This window comes from Grammomys surdaster, unplaced genomic scaffold (assembly GCF_004785775.1).
Source record: "Grammomys surdaster isolate TR1022 unplaced genomic scaffold, NIH_TR_1.0 243, whole genome shotgun sequence".
NCBI lineage: Eukaryota > Metazoa > Chordata > Mammalia > Rodentia > Muridae > Grammomys > Grammomys surdaster.
The window spans coordinates 6,811,935-6,835,591 of record NW_021604688.1 but is presented as its reverse complement, the minus strand read 5'-3'; positions in this window follow the sequence as shown (position 1 = coordinate 6,835,591).

The following is a 23,657-nucleotide window of genomic DNA, read 5'->3' as shown; positions in this document are numbered from 1 at the left end:
CAGTGCTAAAGTCTCAAATGGATTTAGAGCCAACAGACAGAATACGGCTCTGGCCCCTGCCTACTCTTCAATGGGCTCAGTCAGACTCCCCATTGGAAAAGACATAGCATCTCAGATCTGTTTTGTCTCCTTATATTACCAACAGAAACTCTTAAGCACCCGATGATGTGCTGAATTATCTGAAAAATAACATGGATTGAGAGTGAATTGTCCTTTGCATTAGCTAGGGCTCATGGCAAATGTGAAGCTGTGGTCTTCTCACCCATCACAGTAAATGCTGATCAAATTTAACAGAGAAGCAGGCAGCTTCCAATAAAAAGAGGAAAAGGTTTTCCTCTCCTGGTAAATTGTATCATTGGATTTTGTAATAATTAGCACTTCATATTGTATTATAGTGATGGTGTCAAACCAACAGCCAAACAGAACTAATGAGTTAAATATCTGTCAGCAGGAAGCTTCAGGTCTGATTAAGGCCACTGCAGGTGTATCTGCCTATTTTTCTCCTCTTTTGTTTCTCCACGATGGTCAGTATATTGAATTGTCAGAAGCCATCAACTATTAACATGAATTACAAATGAGTCAAGAAAATGTAACCCCTTCTCTGGATCACAAGAACACTTTGGATATACTAATAATTGATATACTAAGCAAAGAAGGCCCAGAAAAAATGAAAATGTACAACTCCTTCATTAATGTTTAGTTTAAGAGAATAAAAGAACAAAACATGTCATAAATCATTCATTCTTGTCCAGCTAATGAATCAAAACAACCATAGAGCTTTATGATTTAAATTTTCATTAGTAAGCTCATCCTGGGGATTATGAGTTTACAAAGATTTACCATGTACCAACTGCTTCACCCTACATTTTATTTGTATTCTTTATATAATCCATGTGTCAGTCCTATGACAGTATTTAGGTATTCTAATTGCTGGTGAGGAAACATAGCATCAAATGAAACTCCCAGGCCTATATTTTAACAAGTAATAGTTATCAAACCCTTTCTCTGGATCTAATTGTATGCTGAGCACAGATTAAAGATGAAGAGAACAAAAGAAGAGAAATCTGTCCTAGCCATAAAGGACGTTTGAGTGAAGCTACAGTTATCAAGCCAAATGCGACAGCAAATAGATAAAAAAAAAAAAAAAAACTAAAAACAGAAGAGGGAAATAACGATATGGCACAATGTAATATCAGAACTGTCACAATGTATTATATACTTGATTGTCAAATGAGTGGCAGAGAAAGAAACTGCTATTAGTTTAGAAAGGAAAGAGAAAATTGTGGGCTGAAGTGTTTCAAGAAGATTGAAGAAGAGAGGAGCTGACCTTGGTCTTGAAGGATGCCTACGGCCTGGACACCATAAAGAGGTCAAGAGGGTAAAATGAGACATTGCAGATAGACCATAGAGGATAAAAAGTCTAGGTGAATGAAACCCTGTTCTGTTTGAGAGACAAAGGCAGGCAGTTTATTCAGGTGGAAATGACAGTTCATTTGGATAGATAATGCATGGGATGTTAGAAACTGTTAGGCAGTAGGGCCTTGAGGTGGAAAGAGAAGACCTTTGGATTGCATTCTTTAAGAAAAATTGAAACGTATCATTTAGGTTAAATATTTTTGGCACCTACTTGCTAATTCCTCCAAATGATTAGTATGGTCACCATCTTCATATTTGCCTGGCAGAGAGCATCCTCTGCTCTGTAATAATTACAAAAGCAGCTTTGCATGTTTCATATAATCCTTTACACACCTTCAGCTTCAAATCCAGTGCTCCTCAGCAGGTTTTCACACACACACACACACACACACACACACACACACACACACATACACATACACAAACACACATACAACTCACACTCAGGCACATACACATGCTTCTTTTATGCTTCCTTTTTTATGTAATAACAGCAAGCTCAAATTTCATGACACACAAATACATACTATAAATTAATATGCTACATTTGTAATAAAAATGGTTGTTAGATATAAATTTTGGAAATATAAAGCAATGAAATAAGCAAAATTTACAATTTTATTTAATTGTGTAGTCATAATTTTATGTGAGTCTTATTGATGTGATTGAAATTATTTATAATAGTAATAGTTTCAGTAGAAGTTGTGAGGTTGTGGCTGCTTCACATTTCAGAAAGTTTTGAACTGACAGCTCATGATAAAATGATTTCTGGATCTCACTGATTTTCCAAGTTTCTACTGCTGTATGAGAAGTATGAGAGATTTCCCCATAAAGACCACTACCCAAGAATGAATGCACAGTCTCATCAGCTAACTTGCTTCAGCCCACAACTTTCTCTTTCCTTTTATAAACTAATAGCAGTTTCTTTCCCTAACATTCATTTGACAATTCTTAGGCCCATGTGTCCATGAAACAAGCATATCTTGGAATTTTGCTAATAAATTTGAGTTTATTCAACATCTTGAACATCTTCCTGGTACTTTCAAGATGCAACTATGATATTTCTACCATTGTTTTTTATTATGATATCACAGTGGCCTTGAAACATCTTCTATATTTACTCACCCTCAAAACTGAGTTCACTTTCCTGCTCATTGACCTTCCATGGTTTGCTCCATACATGCTTGAACATATGGCCTCTAGTAGTGGTGCTGTTTTGAGAGTTTAGGGAACCATCTGTGTCATAGAACCATGCTGGAGCACAGTAGGTTATTAGAGTAGGATTTGATAGTTATGGACTCATCCTGCTTTGGATCTTATCTCTGCTTCCAGGCTCATACTATATACAGGAATTACCCACATATTCTTACTAGTATATATGTCCCAACCAGCATGCTTTCCTCACCAAAACAGACTACACACTCTGAGTTTCCCCGATCATTACGTTCCGTCCCCACCCCCCATTATATAGTTTGATACAACAAAGAGGAAAATAACTAACATATTGACAGAGAACAGACATATCTTTACTTAAGTTTTATTTTACATGGAGTTAAGTATGAGAAAGAGAAGTGTTGACTCCACCATAAAAAGCCACACTCTTGATCTTGCATTATTAGCATTATTTTCAAAATAGTTTCTTTCTGAAATCTTTTTACATCTCCACATACAAACAAGTACAAATATACCATCTATGCTGCCCCAAAAAACTCTCTGTATTACTGAATCCCCACCCTCCAAAAGCTTCAAGTATTCTGTGCACAATGACCATCTGACTAAAGCAATGAGTGGGAGCTCAAAACTAGTTGTAAGTTGAGTATTAGATATTTAACAATTCACTTATCAATGCAAGTTCTAATATTTCTTACTCTATTTCATGTAGTCACCCTCTGGTGACTAAAGCATCACTTGAGAAATAGTAACTGTGTCTGTATTGGAGGTATGACACCTCATAGCAAGGGAGTTTTAATTTGACACAAATACCCAAGCCAAGGATTATAATACTATGAACATTAGAAACCCTTCTTTAGATACAATCAGTGTGCCCTTAAGTCCAAAGCTATATGGCAAGCATTCAGAGAAAGTTTGCACAAATAGGACAGAACTCCAGATGAGAAGTATCAGCTGTTTCTATAATTTCCTTCCCAGTGTATTTCCTTACCACCTCTCCCCATCATAAAATAGAAACTTATCTTCAACTTTCAGTACAGATTCAACCTTTAGTATGAATTAATTTTGCATTTCAGATTTCAGTTTATTCAAAGTAATTGTTTCTGGGGTGACAAAAATAAAGTCAGAGATATATTCATAGGCAAAGGTACATGTCAATATGTGGATGCAAGTTGTTTTGACACAGAATCAATAAAGGGGACCAGGAATATTAATAACTTCTATAGGCATGATTAAAATGTTAGAAAAATTTCTCAGCAAAGTGCTTTCTTTTATAACTTTTGAAACTTCTTAATAACTGTGAGAATTTTATACATAAGTACTATATTTATATGTATATAATTTCTACACTGCTCCTTTCCCCCTTCTTAAGTCCTCCTGTATCTCTACTCCCTCATCTCAAGTTTTTGAGCTCTCCTTTAATTATTATTGGTGTGTTTATGTGTGTGTATCTATGTGTGTCTGTGTGTGTCTGTGTGTAAATACAACATGATGATTCTTTCTCACAGGTATGGGTTAAGTGCTGACCAGTTGGAATTGAAGACGTTATCTTGGACTCATTTATGGAGAAAATTTCATCTTCTTCTTTCTTAGCAGCTACTAACTGTCTGAAACTCTTCATCTGGGGATGAAGCCTTATAAGATTTTCCTTATCTACACTGACATGAACAGTGTACATTGTTTTAGAGACCATATGCTTGAGATTTAAGATTGATGCTTTCATATCATATCATGTCATACTTATTAGACACTATTTTGTAGCCTACATACCTGCCCTCTAGATCTTAAAATCATTTCCATGTGTTCTTCTGCAAGAGCCTCAGACTGTGTTGTACATGTATCCACTGCAGTTGGAAACCCCATAGTCTGTTGCTCTCTGCATTTTTATCAGTTGAGGATTTCTGTAACGGTCTCCACCTGCTTCACAAAGAAGCCTCTTTAATGATGGGTGAGAGCTACACTTACTGGTTGATCTAAGGATTGGTATTTAGAATAATGTTAAGTTACAAAACTAAGTTAGAAAAGTGGCAGCATCCAGTTTTCCCATAAGGTGAAACAAGCCACATGTAGTAAATTAAGTTTACAGTACTAGGCATGACTTTATTCCTTTTGGACCTTAGTTCCAACTAGACAGTTAAGGTATAAGTTTCACTGATGTATCACTGGAGATACATTATAGAATTGATCACTGCTGTTCTTCATAGGCTTTACATCTGGGATTATGAATTGCATTTCTCCCTTAGGAGTTTGCATAGTACTTTTGGATACTATGAAAACCTGTCCTCAGGTCAGTTCCAGATTAATTCCTCCCACTCTTTTGTCTAAGGTGTCAGATGTATTGGGTAATACATTCTTCCATTCAAGTCTAGAGGAAGCTGAGTAAGGTTGTATAATATTTGGAGAGTCTCTTAGACTCCCCTGACTCAAAGTGTGCTTGAATAGAATATATGCCATATTGAAATCATGTTACTGGTATCAGTAAAATATTGAAAATGTGAGTTTGTTGGGTTATATTTCAATTGTCATATCGATTAGATAAAATAGATATGGTGCTGAGGATAAAACTCAGAAATATGTACCTAGCTATAAGCTTCTAGGTTCAATTCCCAACATGTAGAGAAGAGGGATGGAGAATTCTTTATTAGTAAGGGAAGAAGCTATCTGAATTTTATTAGCTGTGACTGGACATTCTAGGACTAACAGAAAAAGTAGTTTGCAGCCCAAATGAACAGTTCTTTGATGTGTGTGTGTGTGTGTGTGTGTGTGTGTGTGTGTGTGTGTGTGTGTGTGTGTGACTCAGGTGGGTAAGTGGGACACACAGCCTCAGTAGATCAGGACCAGCCCTATGAGCACCAGTGTGCTGTATATTTGCTGAGGCCATTTCTCCCAGCAATGTCTTTTCTGCCTATTGCAGATGAAAATACTCTTCTGCAAGTGTCAGGTCTGTCAACTGAATTTTCATATATCCCCATTAAATAATCAGGATGTGATTGGGATGTTACATTTATGAGGCAGTTTTTGAAACCTCTTTGAAGATAATTGTCAGTTACTGCAGTAAAAAATGTGCCCTTCATGCGACTTTCCCCCCAAAGTTCTCCAACTTCACAATCTGGTGAGCTCACAATTCTTATCTCTATCATTTCATCCCATAAAGACTAAAGCAGAGGGCAATTTCAAGAGGCTCAGAGGTGGGCAGAAAATAAATACACAGTTTCCTAGCTGCTATTTAACACCATAGAATTAAATGGAATAAGGTTATTGAACCACCGGTTTGCATATGCAGCCACCCTCATTCTGAAATTTTCTCTGGCTCCTTTGAATACATTCTGATGTAATCCAGTTTCTTCTGGAAAGCTGAAGTACTTAGAAGTCACCTTTCCTATAATATTGTTAAGCTAGAATTTCTTCATATACAGAACTTACCACCACTACCCTCTCCTTAGCTTTGAAAATAGTCTATCCAGCTTCTATCTTTCTCCCAGTAGGCTCATAGACATAATAGCACACTATCGTACGACAGTCAATGTGTCTTATATCCATATCTTTCAGAAAATCAAGTGCATGTGGTTAATGTACTTAGGGAAAGCTGTATCCAGGGGAAAGAGTTTTGATTTACTACTAACATAAACCATTAAAAAAGACCTACACTCTCTAGGTTATAGCAAATTATTCTGCTACTCGATCTTGGATTCATTCACACCACAGTGTACAACCCTTCATGACAAAAATCTCTCAATGTCATGTAGACTTATTAATGATTATTGATGTTTAGATTCCCTCACTTTCATCTTTCCCCAAGTCTTTCCTGTACTGTATTTTATATAATGCATGTATTCTTAGGACATACACAAGTTCTCTGTTTGATTTGTATTTCTCTTGTTCAAAGATGTACCATATACAATATATCAAAGAAAGAAAGAAAGAAAGAAAGAAAGAGAGAGAGAGAGAGAGAGAGAGAGAGAGAAAGAAAGAAAGAAAGAAAGAAAGAAAGAAAGAAAGAAAGAAAGAAAGAAACCCAACCAAAGGTCTCAATACCATGACGTTGTTAGGCATGTTCTATGATTAAATCAAACTGCTTTAACATACAAAGAGTGAGTTTCCCTTTTCATGTGAGAAAGACATGATCAACTAGGTATGAGAGAAAAGTATTAGAAATCCTCTAAATTCCACCCTTTCATACTAAATGCCTTATTAATTGTTATATTAACAAATAACATTCCTTTAGCAGTGTAACATCGTACATGTGACACAAATGTAAGATTGAAGCAGAGGAAATGAAGCCCACACCCTTACAATGCATTTAACATCATGTTAAGGGCCAATTATTTGGCAATATACAACCTACAAGACAGTCAAAACATCCAATCCAGTGTGAGAGGCCATCTAAGACCATCGAGTGTTCACCAACTAACAGAAGGATACAGCAGAGTCATGATGTGAAAATGGGTGAAACCTACAGAAAAACAATCCATCTGGTTTAAACAAAAAGAAAATGTTAACATGCAAATAAAACAGTTGATACTTGAATCACTAAATTTCAAAGGTCTTTCTCATAACAATGGTAAGAATTACATATCTTTTAAGCTATTATTGCATGATTTAAGTTAGTGAATGATCTTTCTGGCTATTCTATAGGGAATGTGATTATATAAATATAAGAGTGGACAAGAGAACTTCACCCATGAGATAGCAACAATCATGATGAAAAGTGATGACATCTAATGGACTTTCAAGTTAGAAATTTAAGTATTTTATTAGGGCACAGTCTTATACCCTTCTTGAAAAGCTGTTGATATCACATGAAGAAGCATGTTGAAAGATGTCTACAGACAACTTCCAGATCATCTATGTTCATCTGTCCTAAAACAGTATCTCTAATTTGTCAAATTACAATAGACACCATGGGTTCCAAGAGTAAACCAGTTATAATACATACTTGCTGATATAGAACACCGATTTGGCAGTAAACAAAGTGCTGTTACAGTAAACAGACATGATTATGGGTATTGAAAATATGTAACTGGTAGAGATATTAATAGCAGGAATGAGGTGCTTTCATTATAGATTTAAAAGTATGTTGTGTTGGCTGGGAAATCTGTTGTAGATTGAACATGAGAATAAAGTTTTATAATATACAGTACCAAAATTTTAACAATATTATTTTAAATAGGAATTGAAACACAGAAAATGTACTTAATGATTGGCATTTCTAAGAAGGCCTCTGGATATACTGTGATAATATAGGATGAGTATTTCTAATTATGCACATGTAGAATAAAATGTGGGTAAGACTAACTTTTATCAGTACATATTAAAGACATATGGAGCAAGTTGTACATCACAACAGTAAAAAGAGCTATAACTCCCTATCTCTGCATGAGAAACAAAATGCTGTGTATGTATGAGTGTGTTCTATATGTGTGTGTCTCTGTGTATGTGTGTGTGTGTGCTTTCTGTGCTATGTATATTTGTGTGTGTGTGTATGTATGCTGTATATGCTCATATTTGTATGTACTACATATATTTGAGTGTGTTTTATCTACATGTTGCATATGTTTCTAAATGGTATATATGTTTGTGTGAATGCTGTGTATATTATTATATTTCTTTGTATATGCTTTGCAGATTTCTGTGTGTTTATATGTGTATGTTTTGTGTGTGTATCTATATATACTATGTATGTGTGAATAACTTTGTATATCTATGCTGTTTATGTTTTTGTGTGTGTGTGTGTGTGTGTGTGTGTGTGTGTGTGGTTGGAATGATATGACTGCAATATGGATTGTTACAACTTGTAAGACACCAGTGACACCAGAGAGATCCTTTGCAGAAGAATATATGTATTCAGGAATCTAAATGTGTCACAGCCGGCATAACATATCCCAAATATAGATTATCTGAACAGAAAATAAGTACAGATTTTTCTTTTCTAACAGAATAAAATTAATCTCATACAAAAGAACCATACAATATTTCTTTGAGAATATTTCTGGATTGAACAACACAAATAAGAGGTTTTTCAAAAATTTAAAATAACCTCTGATTTCTCATTGTGAACATGCTAAAACCAGAAATTACAATTACAAAATAGGTAACTTTTATATGAAAGGAATTATCAACAGATTAAAAACCACAGCCCAGAAAGAACAGATAAAAATTTAGGAGAAAAACTTGCAAGAAAATTATTCATAGGAATAGAATTATTCTGAATGAGGAATATCTGTGGCCCACTGTGAGGACCCAAGAAGCATGAGTCTAACGTACTTTCAGAATCACAGTCAGATAAGTATTTGGGAATGTGTGGCACCTTGTCTGTTAAACCACTAGTAATTTAAAATCAACAATAATGGGAGGACTTACACAACAACACTCAACCAAGGCTACAAAATAGACATGTTTGTCTAACTTCAGAAGCCCACTGGTCATCATGGAAAGTGGTCATGAGAAGACCCATGTTGTTTACTGGTATATAAGAATCCACTTAGAAAGAGATAACTGTCTTAAGATGAGGACCACATATATTATCAGGTTTCTAAATACAATATGTAGGGCAAACCATCAGGTATGTGACTTTTGCTTCCCTGTTAATGAAAACTTGTATACAGTGATGAAAGTGGCTTGCAATTAAATGACCAACGCTGTGATGGTTTGCTCCATAACTTGTAATAGGATCACCTAGCCTAGAATGCCACCAAACACTTACTTTCCTTCTTACTATCTTCTTCCCCAGTCCTCACATGCTTGCTTTACACTGGCTTCTTACAGAAAAAAAAAAAGCATTTTGCAAATTCAGGGATTTTTTGCTTTTCTGTTTATTTCTTCTTGAAATGCCCTTCCTCTTCTCATATATACAAAAGGTTCCTTCTTTGTGTATAATTTTCATGTCAAATTTACAAAAACAGATCATGCATGTCCAAGAAAATATCAATAAGTGAAATCAAAAGCCCATAAGGAAAAGTCAAAGCAATCCTCAAGTCAGAGTTTCTTAGCAGAGAGCCATTCCTTAACTACCCTTTGCAACACAGACATCTTAGCTTCATTTCTCACCCCTGCATTCTTCTATATATAATATATGAGTGCTTGTACCATTATAAGTTATATATTCTCATGTACTGTGTATATATTGGTTAATCAATACAGTACTGCAGTAATCTACATGACTTTGTATACTATACAGCATGCAATTTTATGTATTTATTTATCATTTACCTTCCACCAAGTAAAACTTAAGTTCCTTAATGTAATAAAGGAGCAATGCTTTCTTTGCTCTCTTCTGGTCCTTATGACTATCCTTAAACCTTGAAGGTACATAGTAAACATTTTTAAATAAATTACTTTAATTGAATGCATTTTTTATTAATTGGAAAATTATAGGATTCTACCATGCTATTGCAAGAGAAGATAGAAAACAAGAACTGTTTTGATAATAATGATAATAATCAACACACATATGCCACAATGTGTACCTCTCACTGACCTATGTTCCTTCTATGTATCAACACATTGAATCTTCATTTACTTCTGTGAATCATTTTTTGGCATTGCTCCTATTTTACAGATGAAGTAAATGAGTCTTCAAGGAGCAGGTGCTGTATACTTGCCCAACTTCCCAAAGTGATGAATCCTCGTCAGATTTTAACCCAGGGTCCAATCATTCATTTTATCACATTCTTTGTATCTCTCAATTAACATCTGTCTTATAGCAAGCAAACTATTTTTTAAAGAATAAAATGTGTCAGTGTGGAAGCATAAAGCTTGGTGTCCATAAAGGATTTTAGAGAAGTCAGGTTTTGGATGGCCTTGGGAGCCAGTCATGAGAAGTAGAAGCATTAGCTGCCCTAGTAGAGAAATGAAAAAAAAAAAAAAAACAGATCAGGTAGACCAGGAGAGCTTCTCAATGATAGTGGAAAGCTGACAATTAGCCTTACCCATGGCGTTAGATGACTAGAGTGACCCTGAAGGAAAGGTCAAGCAGAGGATAAGTGGATGAAGGATACAGTGAAACGAATCAACTTCTGGCACCCAATGGGTAGGATAGACCCTTCTGGTGCTTCAGAGAGTGTGAAACTATGTGAAATACAATCTGTAGTTTAATAAAGTACATCTGAATAAGGGAGGAAGGCATGCATGCAAAGACCTCTGCAGAAGGCAGCTGCACAGGCCAGTCTTGGGTCACTCAAAAAACTTCAGAAAGGTGAATTCCCTTCCAGAAAAAAGAGTTTGGATGAGTGGTGTCACTCTTGAGACTGTATAGGATAGCTGGATTTGTGGCTCAGCGGCTTGAGAGAGGAAAGATCCAAGGTAGGACAAGAACAGGACCACTGTGCATGTGCTATTTTAGCAGAGGTGGGAATAGGCTTGAAGATCAATAAGGAGACTGAGTTTAAGAATAAAAACAGCATGTTTAAAAGTGATGTTCAAAAGTTATGTTTAGTGTTTAGAAACACTAAAATCTTGGGCTATTAAAACACAAACAAATAAAAAAAAGGTATCCCCTTTTATTGTATGATTTTATCTACATGTGTTTGATATGCAGGTACTTTGTTGCATCTTTCATACATATATGTTGAGAAGAACCCTAAGCATGTCAGGAAAGCAAAGTAGAAGATGATTAACTTACAAAGGGCTGCAGTGATTACTTGAGAACAGATTGTCTAGTCCTTGGAAAGACTAAAGTGAGAAGACATAAAAGTAGCTGCCTGCAAAGATTCACCTGGGTTTGAGAGACTAAAGAAAAATAAGTTACTATTTAAGACACTAGCTAGGAAGCAACAAAGGTTTGTTTTCTTAAATAAGTTTTAAGTACCATAGTGATGCAAAGAAGTCTGTTTATGTTTTAACTCACTTTTAATCATCTCTGTTTTCCCACGTAAATTAGTGTATTGCATGGAATAGAGTGGCATCTTAAATTCTCATTGCATAGACTCTTGATTTTCTGAGAACTCAGAATTCTTTACATTGGAAAACAGTGGGAGAAACCCTGTAGAACCATTGGTGAGAAAGATGGCTAGTTTCTGCTCTGATGCCTTGGGCTCTCATCTCTGAATCAGAAATGATGTTCATGGCACATGGACACAAACATACAAGAACATCTTGTTCTTTTGACTTCTCATTCTCAGCTGGTTCTTGAGATGATCTCATTTTCCTCTCTGAGCCATTAGTGCTATCACCCTGAATTCCGGTTAAAGGGCATCCCTTACATCGCTTGGCATGCTTCCCAGGTACGTGTTTCATCTGAAATATAGAGACCAAATTGCCAATAAAGAAATTATGAGTGACTGCTCCTGCTCTGTCTCTGTCATCCTCCTCCACAGTTGAATACTCCTCATTGTGAGAAACTCGTTTTTTTCCTGCAATTCAGCTTAAATTTCCCTTCTCTTGGCTTTCTCCCATCACTCCTAATTACAGTCTAATAAAGCCCTTGGATTACTGTGAGCTATTTCCATCCCTTCCTGCTCCAACCTCACTATTTCTTCAGAGATTTCCAAGGTCCAGCACTGGATTGTCCAAAATGATGATCATGCTCTAAAAGTTTACTCCAAAGAATAACATTTGGGGTGTGAGACCCCATGCTCAGTAGAATCTCCTCACTTTCAATCATCTTCCCTCGTCTAGATTAAGAAAACTGTTGTAAAAGTCTCTGAGTGATGGAGTGCTAGAACAAAGCAGAAACCATGGATATGATTCTATACACTATGTCTCCAAAATGCACTCCAAAAGCTTCAACATACCCTGTATGCCTACATATCTAACATGCTGAGGTTCCTGGCCCTGGAAAGAGGAATTCATACCACAATGCTTCTGCAATCCAATCCCTACCCAACTGCCACTCATATCTGTAATAAGACCTTTTCCACTCAGGAACAAAATGTCCTTCTAAAATATTGAGGAAAAATTTAAGGGCAATCACAGATGTGGTCTTGAGAAAAACATTGAGTCATATTTTATTTTGAACTTTCCAGAAAATGTTTAAGAACAGCTCATTAAAGTGTGATGTGATGAAGTGTCTTACTGTTCTCAATCCATATGCTATTAATACTATGGCATCAGTTCAACAAAGAAGAGCTAAGGTCTCCAATATCAGATGGGAGCCTCTCAAGAGGAGAGTGGACTTCCAATGAGATTGGACTTTCAATTAGAGGTAGAATATGAAGTGCAGACCCTAAGAGAGGACATACAAACTAATAAAGACTTAAAATTAAGGCTTTGAATTTCTAAAAATAAAACCTTTATTTACACTCTTTGTCTTCTATGAGCATCTAATATTAAGATGTGAGTTCGAATGTAAAAGCCTCAAGTTTTAAATTACTTGCCTGTGAAGTTATATTTTTACCTTCTTGCTTATTCTTCAGCATCATAGAGTATCCAGTCCCCTCCTCCCAGCCCTCTGCCACTGCCTCCATCCTGTGTGGCACTCTACCTCACTGATCCCACTCATCCATAAATCATGAAGACCTGCTTAAGTAGCACTTTGTAGAATGGATAACTAGAGACAAATAAAGTTAGTTTTATTAATGACCTCAGGTTAGGGACAATGACATGAGCTTTCCAGTGTCGTGGGAATCAATCAGGACAGCCTGACTCTGGGGACATTTCAACTGGCTTGCAGACACTGCCAATGACAGGAAAGGGGAGGTGAAAGCCCTTCCATTGGCTATAGCTAGCCTGCAAATCAAACATGATTTATCTACATTAGCTGGCTTCTTCGTTGTCTTATTATCCCAGCCACAGCTTGTGACCCAGCCTGGCTCTCCTGCCTTTTAATAAACAGATTTAATAGAACTGATAGTTTGGCAATTTGTAGAGTAAATTAGATTTAATTTGGCCTGAATGCCACTGATTTCTCATATTGTTCAAAACAATCTTATCCAGGAAGGCATGTCACCTCAACACATTATCTTCAGAGCTGCAGGAAACAGCCCACTGCCAACTTATATGTGAGGATGTTCTACAACAAAGCTACACTTACTTATTTGTTTCTTGTGACTTAAATCACTTAGAAATATGGACTAAGCGCAATGTAGAGATTGTAAGAAACTCAAACCAAGCAAATGATAGCTCCGTCATTTCTCCACTATCAATGTCTTTTCTAAATAAATAGCTGAAGACACTGTTTCTTCTCACAGAAAATATCAATATTGTAGGATTTGGCATGAAATAATTCTAAAATGTGATATAAAATATGGAGCCTTCAAAGGATACACAATTTTACTGATTGGCCCCAATCTTGCATGTAGAATTCTACAGCATCCATTGTCTCCTCCTTCACATTCTTCAGTTATGAGGTTGGAGGACTCTACCAAGGAAGCTATTACCTTCCTTCACCTCTGAAGTTCTCACTGTGATCACAGTGTTCTGGCTCTGGGTCCTTTGAACTTCCTGTGCATGCCATGGGTAATGAAAAGTATAAGAGCTCATGAGGCCTAATCTCTGCTGTCATAGCTGGCAACATTCCAAAGCAAATTTCTCTGCCTTCTAGGATACCCATAGCAATATCAAAATGGAAATAATGTGAAGAAATATGACTCTCTGGTTATTTGTGAGTGCTGTGTAGTTCATTCTATATGGCAGAGATTTCCTCCCCAATTATGAAGATTTCAACTTTCTGATAGTTCATTCATTTCAATATAAAATAGTAAATCTTGTATTTACTTGTTTATAATTGTAACTAACCTCATATCTCTAGGCCACAGTCATCAAAAAGCATCAAATATGCGACTTCTATAGTTGATGCCTATAATTTGTTTTTTGAGGCTATGTGTCTTACAGGGGTAATCCATACAGGCAATGTCTTTTGCAGTAAGAACAATGAACTCTTGTTTCCAAGGTGGAAACAGGCCAATGCAATCAACTTGCCTCCGGGTAGCTGGCTGCTCACTCTGGGGACTGGTGCCATGTCAGAGTTGCTCTCTGCTGCGAACAGATTGGGCACTCAGCAGTGACTCTAGCCAGGTCATCTTTGTGAGTGGGAGCACATGTCACTGTACCTATGTATTCTCTGCATCCCTTCCACCATGGCCATTTTGTTGATGAACATATTAGATCATGACAGGCAGGGCTGGAAAAATAAGTCAGAGAGTAGCTACAGAACAGATCCTCCTAAATACATAGTTATGAGAATCCTATAACCCTCAGATCATCCTTTACTGACCATTCACATGAGACACAAATATTTCCCATTAATTACTCATTCAGATACCTCTCCATACTTGCCTTTTCCCCATACCTAGGCTGCAACAATTTTCAACATTTTCCTCAAGTCTGAGGCCATCAACTTAACTTATTAACATTGTATAAATTGGTGTTTATTATATAGTTCTCACCATCAGTTTTTTGGATACCACTCAATGTATTTCAGTTAAGAAGATCTGCATTAATTATGTTCTTTCTAAGTCATCTCAAAGGGTCCTGTCATGCCACACACTTACATTTTATAGTAGTGCCTGAACTTCACACAGAATCATATGTGAGACACAAAGTCATGATTTTCTTTGAAGTTAACTAGTAAAAGAGATTTTCCTAGAAACCAGTAAATTGATAAGAAATAGTATAGCAGCAGTAGAAGTCATGAATATCTGATACACTTATTCATACAACACACTTGAGTACAATGTCATATTTATCATTTCTGTTTAATAATAGGAAAAATCTGTTCAGGCTCAATGTCATGACTTGGTGGGGCAGACCTGCTAATTTATGATGGAAAAACTGGGTTGAATGATAACTTGCTGGTCCAAAGACAAACATTAGTCTCTCTGAAAGCTCACAAATAAGTCAAAATTTATACATCAATGGGAGACTAGTTAGAACGTGAAAATGATTTGATTCCAAAGTCCTAAAAAAATAACTTGCAATAAATCTATACAACATCCCTTTCCAACGAATGGGGCTTCTGGATTTCATGGGTCAAATGGGAGCCCTCTTTAGGTCAACTTAACTCTATTGCCAACTTGTCTTTTTTCTCAGTTTAAATTCTGAATTAGCTATTGCCTATGTCACTCAGTAAGTAGCCCAAGAAGAACAACTATTTCTTTTCTTCGACCACCCCTTAAAATGTTGAAGAATTTGTTTTCTAATTACTAACATTTAAGTGTCACATTGTGTGTCTATAGAAAGGGTTAGTTCCTAGTTGTTGGCTGTAATAACCAAAACTATCCATACAGTGGACACCTATGACCTTGTATTGTGAAGTAAAACAATTGATGAATAGGGATAGAGGAAGGACAAGAACCATCTAGAAGTGCAAGCATGAGCTTCAGACTATGAGGATTAAAACCTCATGTGAGGTCTTACTGCCTTTGACCTGGAATGAAACTTGAAGAAGGCATGATCCCTCATCTGTGAACTAAGCACATATATCTAATAAGTATTTAGGAGAATAAAATTCCTATAAGATTCTCTTTAACAACTTATCCAAACCAAAAGCACACAGAAATTAAATTCAACCTGGCTGAAGTTTCCTATTATAGAACTATCCCAGCCTACCACCAGATATTATGGCTAAATGTTTCTTCCTCTTCATTTGAGTTCAACAGAAAAGTTACATGATCAAGGGAGCTTATTCTCTCTAGGAAAATGGCATCAAAGAGCTCAAAGATAAGGTAGTCTTCTTCCATAATTACATGAATCTATTCTATGCCAACCTCGAATGGTTCAGAGACACACACCCCTGAAAAATAAAACCAGGGATTTGAATTAGAAACATGAGCATCTAGACTCCTGTAAGGCAATCACACACAGTAAAGAAAGCTATTTCCCTGATCTGCCTCTGACCTTTCCTCTGACGTGAAGAATGTCCTGCCCTGCTCCATGCCCTAAAGCTCCTTACATGAAAGCAGTGTCCTTCTGATTACAGCTCAGGCACATCAACAAACACTGAAGGAATGAGCAGAGTCCCAGGGGAGGCCCACAGGAGAAACCCATGGTGCATCTCCATCTCTCAGCAGGAATCCCTGTTCCATCTCTCAGCAGGCTTCCCTGCACTACAAGGATCCTTGCCCAGCAGGGCCCTGGGTCATGCAAAGAACAACAAGATATCTTTTCCTTCATGTACCTACTAAGAAGAAAAAAAATGGAAGAAAACATTAAATATGACTGAAAGTTTAACACAATGTTTACTTTTTAAGCAGTTTAGAATAAAATCTTGATTTCTTATACTTTAGTACATATCATTCACCTGTCTGAAAGATTGAGTTCTGCAGAATTCTTTTTGCTCTCAGCATCCCCAACTGTGGAGAATATGGCAGTAGCTGAGGCAGAACTGCCTTCCTCTGTCATCACCTCTACATGACTCACCATCATTATTCTGAATGCTAAGTGTTATATTGTGATGTCTGGAGGGAAGGGCTGAGGCAAGCCACTGAATGTCATGGCTGAAGAAGACTGTGGGCACTGCTGGGCTGACACTACACAGATGAAATAGACGATCCTGGCAGGTCTGGGACCTTGAGCCACAGTAAGCAGGACACTTCAGGCACTCTTGTCTCTCATCTCTTTAAATACTGTGTTCACTTTGGACAGACTCAAGGATTTCAAACGTTTATCATCCAATGTAAAGGTAGACACAGATGACCCCACTTCAGCAAAGTGCTCAGCACGCCCCTTACCTGCCTGATCCTGCAAAAGGAAGTGGAGGACTTCTCTCAAGGTGCCAACACTTTGCTACCTCTGTTTTGAACACCTCACAAAGGGCAATCTTTTTGTACTTGTAAGCTGTGGGTGTTGAGAGCATCCCTGAAGGTAGAGCTCTAGAAGATTCCTTTATCTGAAGTGGGGAGAAGGTTGTAAGAGATCAAACATAGAAGGTGATTAAAACAGAGACAGCATCTTTATTTCTCTCCTTCTCCTTCCAGCCCTTTGTGCTCGCCTGAATATGTGTTTTCATAGAGTTGATGTACACAACAGGCCAATCCAGAGGAGACAGTTGGTAATTGCACAGAAATAACCAAGTGAATCTTCCTGGGAACACATCCCAAGGGACAGTGTGAATCTATAAGTTCTGAGATTCCAAAGGTATCTCAAGCTGAAATAAAGAAAACAGCCAGTAAAAGAAAAGGGACAAGCAGGAAAATGGCAGCCCATCAGCCACAGTGGGTAGAGCTTAACAGAAAAGCTTCTAGAAAAAAATAATAAAGTACAGCCAGGTCAGACCTTCCGGACTCTCAAGAAAGGCAGCCCTGGCTGAAGCTGTGCTGCTGAGAGAGATCCACCTGCTCTGTTTAAGATCCAGCTCTATCTGGCTGTCATCTCAGGGACACAGCTGCTCACTTAATCCTTGGGGCCCACTCCAGGCAATGAGAAATAAGTAGCAGCCAGCCAAGATGCCATGAAGGTGCCTCCCCCAACACACACATACACACACGTCCTTCTACATCTAGGTTGCTAATCTAATCTGCTACCAGTTTCATCCCCTTCTTACTCTGAATATGCCAAAGAACCAAAAGGCTGGGATGAATTTGTCAATAGGTTTAGTGGAACAGCCAAGAATGATCAAGTCTCTTAGGAAAATGTTTTGAAATCCATATGCAGACGACTGTGTATGTGTGTGAGGGAAAGAGTGAGATAGAAGGAACAGAGCAATGTGGCAAAATGGAGAAATAGTCATACTCAAGTATAGAATACATCTCATGGACAGATGTAAAAACCCACAATTCTCATGAACTAAAAGTGTCATAGAGTGAGAGATCCCGATGCTGATAGAAGCTGAGATGATTTGTGACTCAGGGTAAGAGCCCTGCCTCATGCCTTTCCTGTTTCCTAGGCTTTCAGTACAATAATCTCTATGTAAGTACACTAAAAGTAGAAAAACCTAAATAAATTAAATGAATGATTGCCTGTTACCAGTAATAACCACTAACATTATCACCACGATTATTATCATCATTTAATCCAGATGATGACAGGCAACATTGAAGAGAAATAGCCTCAATTTTAATTACCTAGAAGATATAGTCAAAGCATGTGGAATGTCATCAACCCTCTCTGACCATTAAATAATGTGTTTTTCTTTAATCATACATGTATTGGTGGAGTAACTTGTTTTCTTGCTGTTTTTCTCTTTTGTTCTTATTCACTTGTTTTTTCTCCCCTAACTTTTGTTTTCTTTGTCATCTTGTTTAAGGTATTCTTTTGAATTTATTATTAATCTAACGGAGAAGTGATCAATTTGAATATTGAATGAAAAGGCATGTAAATTTTTTAAGTAGCTTGTACCCTCCCCTACTTATTTCATCATCTATCAAATTTCAGAAGTCTGGACACTGCTTTAGTTTTCTCTCTATAATTCTGTAGATTTTCTGTGTACATTTGTGTAGTTGTTTGTAAATAAAAAACTATGGTTCCTGTTATTTCCAATAATCCACCAAATGTACATTTGCCTTGCTCTATTAATTACCAAAACTGAGATTAAATCAATATAAGTCTAGTCTCTTGTTGTTCCTCTCACATTAATCCTTCCCCATTTGCGAACACATAATTTCTGCCTTTTGCAGGGTGAATTTCAAAGGATTCTTATTTCTGGCATGGATTTAGCTCTTTACCCTCAGATGCCCCCATCTCCATAGTGCTTGAAAGCCAGATTTTTTTTTTGCTATTCTTTACAGGGTATGTTTACTAATATACAAACAACAAGCTAGAAGTATTTGTGTTTAACTAGGTAATGCAAAGCATTGGGAGAGAGAAGAAGCTGGTTGGTTACCAGCACAGAGTTTCTGCAATGAACTGGTGCTGCCACAGTTTCTAATCAACTTTGAATAAGAGAGGGACAAAACCAAAGTCAGCTAGGCACCCCCTAAATAATGCTTACATGAGGCTACCTTTGGAACTGATCTATCTGTGTCTGTGTGCTTGGATATGTGAGGGGAGGGACTTCTCACAACTTGAATGGATTTTTGTGGTCTGTTTCTCTGAAGTTTCATGGCTACAAAAGTAAAGATACTGTTCTTGAACCCAGCATGCCTGCAAAAGGCATACTTATAGTTGAATATATGCCCAAGAAGTCAGGGAATACATGAATTCCTGGAGTGTGGAGACAACTCTGGTAGCCCATGATTTATTCCACTGTGACTCTTTAGTGTAATCAGTGTTTCTTTATAAAGATATCTCTAGCACTCTTATAAAAGTGTGCTTTTGAGCTTTTCCTCTGCTCATAGCTCTTCATTAAATCAATCTATTAAATTTTTATAGAATATTAGTCTTTCCTGCTTTCATGTTTTAGTATTTGTGTGCAAGTGCATATGTGTGCATGTGAAGAACAGAGAACAATTACAGGATATGAGCCGTGTCCTTCTAGCATGTGAGTGCCTAGAATTTAACTCCAGTCATCAAGGTGGCCAGCAAGTTCCTTTAACCACTCAGCAGTTAACATTTTTTATTGGATATTTCATTTATTTACATTTTAGATATCATCCCCTTTCCCATTTCCCCTCCCTAGAAGCTCCTCATCCCATTACCCCTCTTTCTTTTTGCTTTTATACCATTTTAATTACATGCAAGTATTAAGGTCAGTTCTAGGTTGAGGAACTAGCAACACAATGGATGCAAATAGTCAAGAAACAAGCAAGACAATAAACACAAATAGTCAAAGAACAAGCAAGGCATTAAACCCAATTACATGAACACTCCCGTGATCACTGTTTCTAAGGGCTTATCAGGATGACCAAAGTATCTGAGCCAAATTCCCTGTCCTAGTCCAAAGTCATTTTCATGTGTGAAGCCTACTTCCTTGTTCTAGCCTAAAATTTAGATTCCTGCCTGAAATTATTTCTTTGTTCTAGTCTAATATTCAAATTCCTGCCTGAAATTACTTCCTTGTTCTAGCCTAAGATTTAGATTCCTGCCTGAAGCCCATTTCCTTGTCCTTGGCCAATGTCAGAATCTTGCCAAGCAGCCCCAAAAGCTCTCTGCCTCTTCCTCTTTTTTATTTCATAAACAAGACTAAGCCTGCTTTAGATCATTCTGCCAAGAATGCCTTCCTTACCCATGGTGGAATATGCATTATCATTCTGTTGAGCATTGATGTGGCAGATACTGCTGATAAAATTACCCATGACCTGAGATCAGTATTTCTATTTTGGTCAAGCTTCAAGAATGGCATATATAGCTTGATCATGCTAGCCCATTTTGTTCTGGAAATACTTTTATTCCTGCCCATCATGTTAAAACTTGTCTTTAACAAAATCAACATGTTGACAGTCAAAGTGCATAGCTTGAAACTGAAAATGGCGCCCCAGACAGAGTTATTAAATTAATAGGCTGGCAAGCCAAGGACAGATAAAATTCTGCATAGAGCCTTACCAACCTAAGACAGACATGCATCACTTTTGGTAATACTGTTAACATTTTTAAGTGATTTTTAATAGACATCTACTGCTTAACATAGTCAAAGAAATTTTTCTTTATTATCCAGTTATAGGATGAATACATGTACACACACACACACACCACAGAGAAAAGAGGATGGGGAGTGGAGAGGGAGGAGAAGAGGTAAAGAGAGAAGACTTTCATGACTCTCACACACAGAACATTTGTAAATAAAATGTCTCCTGTAGGCTTTATGTTGCTAGACACATTTGGCCTTTGCCTCTACCCATATCTACCCTTTAACTAGCCACCTATGACCACATTGTGGATTCTGTATGTCTATATGGACACTACATGTCTGTGTGCTTAGTCAGCATATTTCCATCTTGAAGAGCACTTCCACATGTGTACAATCTCTAGCTCTGGTCACTTTTTCTAGGTAACATTCCTTTTCCATATTTCAAACCTTTTGGGAGGTGAAATTGGCTCTCCCTTCTCATGTCCTTGAACTGGAGACAGGCATTTCTTCTTGTGGTTTGTTATTTCCTCTCTTATATACTATTAGATAGTTGAAATTGTTAGTCTATGTTAATACAATGAACAGATAATGAGTTCATGTTTAGGGAATAGAGAATTTCAGGAATGAATTAAACAGAGTGGATAAGATACAATGAAATCCTAACTGCAGAGGAAACTTGAGACTGAATGAAGAGGGAAGCTTTTCATCTATTGGCAGCACAGAGCCACAGTAGCCTTGGGATGAAGAGACTATCCTCAATGCTTGGACAAAAGCAGCAGTGAGGTTAGATCTACTGGACTCCTAGGTACACTGACCTCAATTGAATCCATCTCTTGGAGAGGGTGCTCTGCAGGCCAAGAAAACAGGTTACATCCCTTCTCTGTGGGCTCTCTGAAATCTACCAGTTAAAGGGTTTGTAACAGTGTAAAATCATAGGCTCTTGACCCATGGGAGCCTTGTTCTGTGTAATCATGAGGGTCAATATCCCAGAGGTTGTATCCAACAGAATAGGGAATTCAAAATACAACACTAAAACTGGAAAGAAAGAAAAAACCTTTAAAACCCTTTATTTCCACTTCATTTTTTCCTATAATTACCAATAACCTACTATTAGACTTCAAAGACAAAAATAACTCTTAAAGCCTTAGTCAGAGGTGCCAAACCAGTGTTTTTCACCCTGGAATCATTTGGAGAAGATGATTTCTAGGGCCTCAGGGTCTCTCTTTGTCAACATCCTCCAGCCATTCAGGTAGGGGGTTCTCTGCCATTCTGCTTTGTCGTGGATATATACCCCCTGAGACTTTCACTTTCTGGCAATGTTTGCCAAGATATCAGGAAATAAAAAGGATAGAAAACCAGGGCAGCCCAGAAAAGTGAGATGAGCAAGAGACCACAGAAAGAAAATTTGTCATGAATAAGGTTACTGGGAGCTAAGAAAGTGATGTCAGAAGAACAATACTCTTAAGGAAGAAATGAAGCTTATCTATCTCATGGACATAAACAGCCATAGTTTGGTGTCCCTCTGTTTGCAGTGTGGTCAGTATACCCACTCAGTCACTGACAGGGAATTCCATCTGCATGCTGGAGTGGGAGATACTCTGTATCATAAGTAAATCAAAACCTCTTGCCCTTACAGATTCATCCATTAAATAGCTATTTGCTCTTCATCCAAAATGCAGGGTTTTTTTTCTGCCAAGCATGGATAAATCTTGTTCAATATAGATATTCATGCACTAGGGTTAGAACACTGCAAAATTTTTGCTTTCCATCCACAACACCACAAAACAGAAAAGAGTCCAATTACAAGATAGCTGGTTTCAGAGGGTTGGAAATTAGATGAAAGTAGAGTGTCCAACAAGTGATACCCATAGCATTTGTGAAAAGCAATGGAAACCTGTGATCCTAAGTATGGCAGCTTGAGGGACAGTGGATGCATTGTCAGTGCCTGCATTGTTCCAGTTCCCCTGTGCTTGGCAGCCCTTTGGCCAGATCAGTGAGGAGGGAATGTAAACAGGGATGCAGAACCTCTTCCTGGTCTGTGTAAATATATCTTGGCCATCTGTGAAATACCACTGCTGAAAAGAAAAGCATCAACTCCAGTGTACCAGATCCAGCCCAAACAAAGAGACAATATCCAGCACAAGGCAGAACATAAAGTAGACAGAGCTCAGTTTCAGGTATTTGTGAATGAAGTTGAAGAAAATGAGGGACAAGGTAAAAATTCTTCCTTTGAACTCAATGTTAGATGGAGCAAAGCTTCTTTGACAGTTTTAATATCTCTGGCTCTTGTCTGCAATGACTATATAGTGCTTTGCATTCCTTCCACAAATAAGTATCTGATATAAGAAAACATAAAACATAGTAGGCACCACCCAGGTTTTTTTGAGCAAGGACTTCAGAACACATATATTAACCCACAAGAGTTGGCCTTTCTTAGTAAAACCTACGACTGGCTAATGGAGTATCTTCCATTCACTAATGTACTGATAATGACACAGAAAAACAACATCTGTCTCCTTAAATCTAGAAAACACTAATGCAGTCATTTGAATGAGAATGATCACCCAACCATCAATTACTTAAATAAATTCTTTGTTATCAGCTGGTGAAATTATTTGAAAAGGACTTGTTGATATGGTCTTGTAAAAGAAAGTGGACTTTGACATTTCAGAAGCCCATATCATTCTGAGTTAACATTATTGCTTTCTCCCTCTCCCTTTCCCTTTCCCTCTCCCTCTCCCTCTCCCTCTCC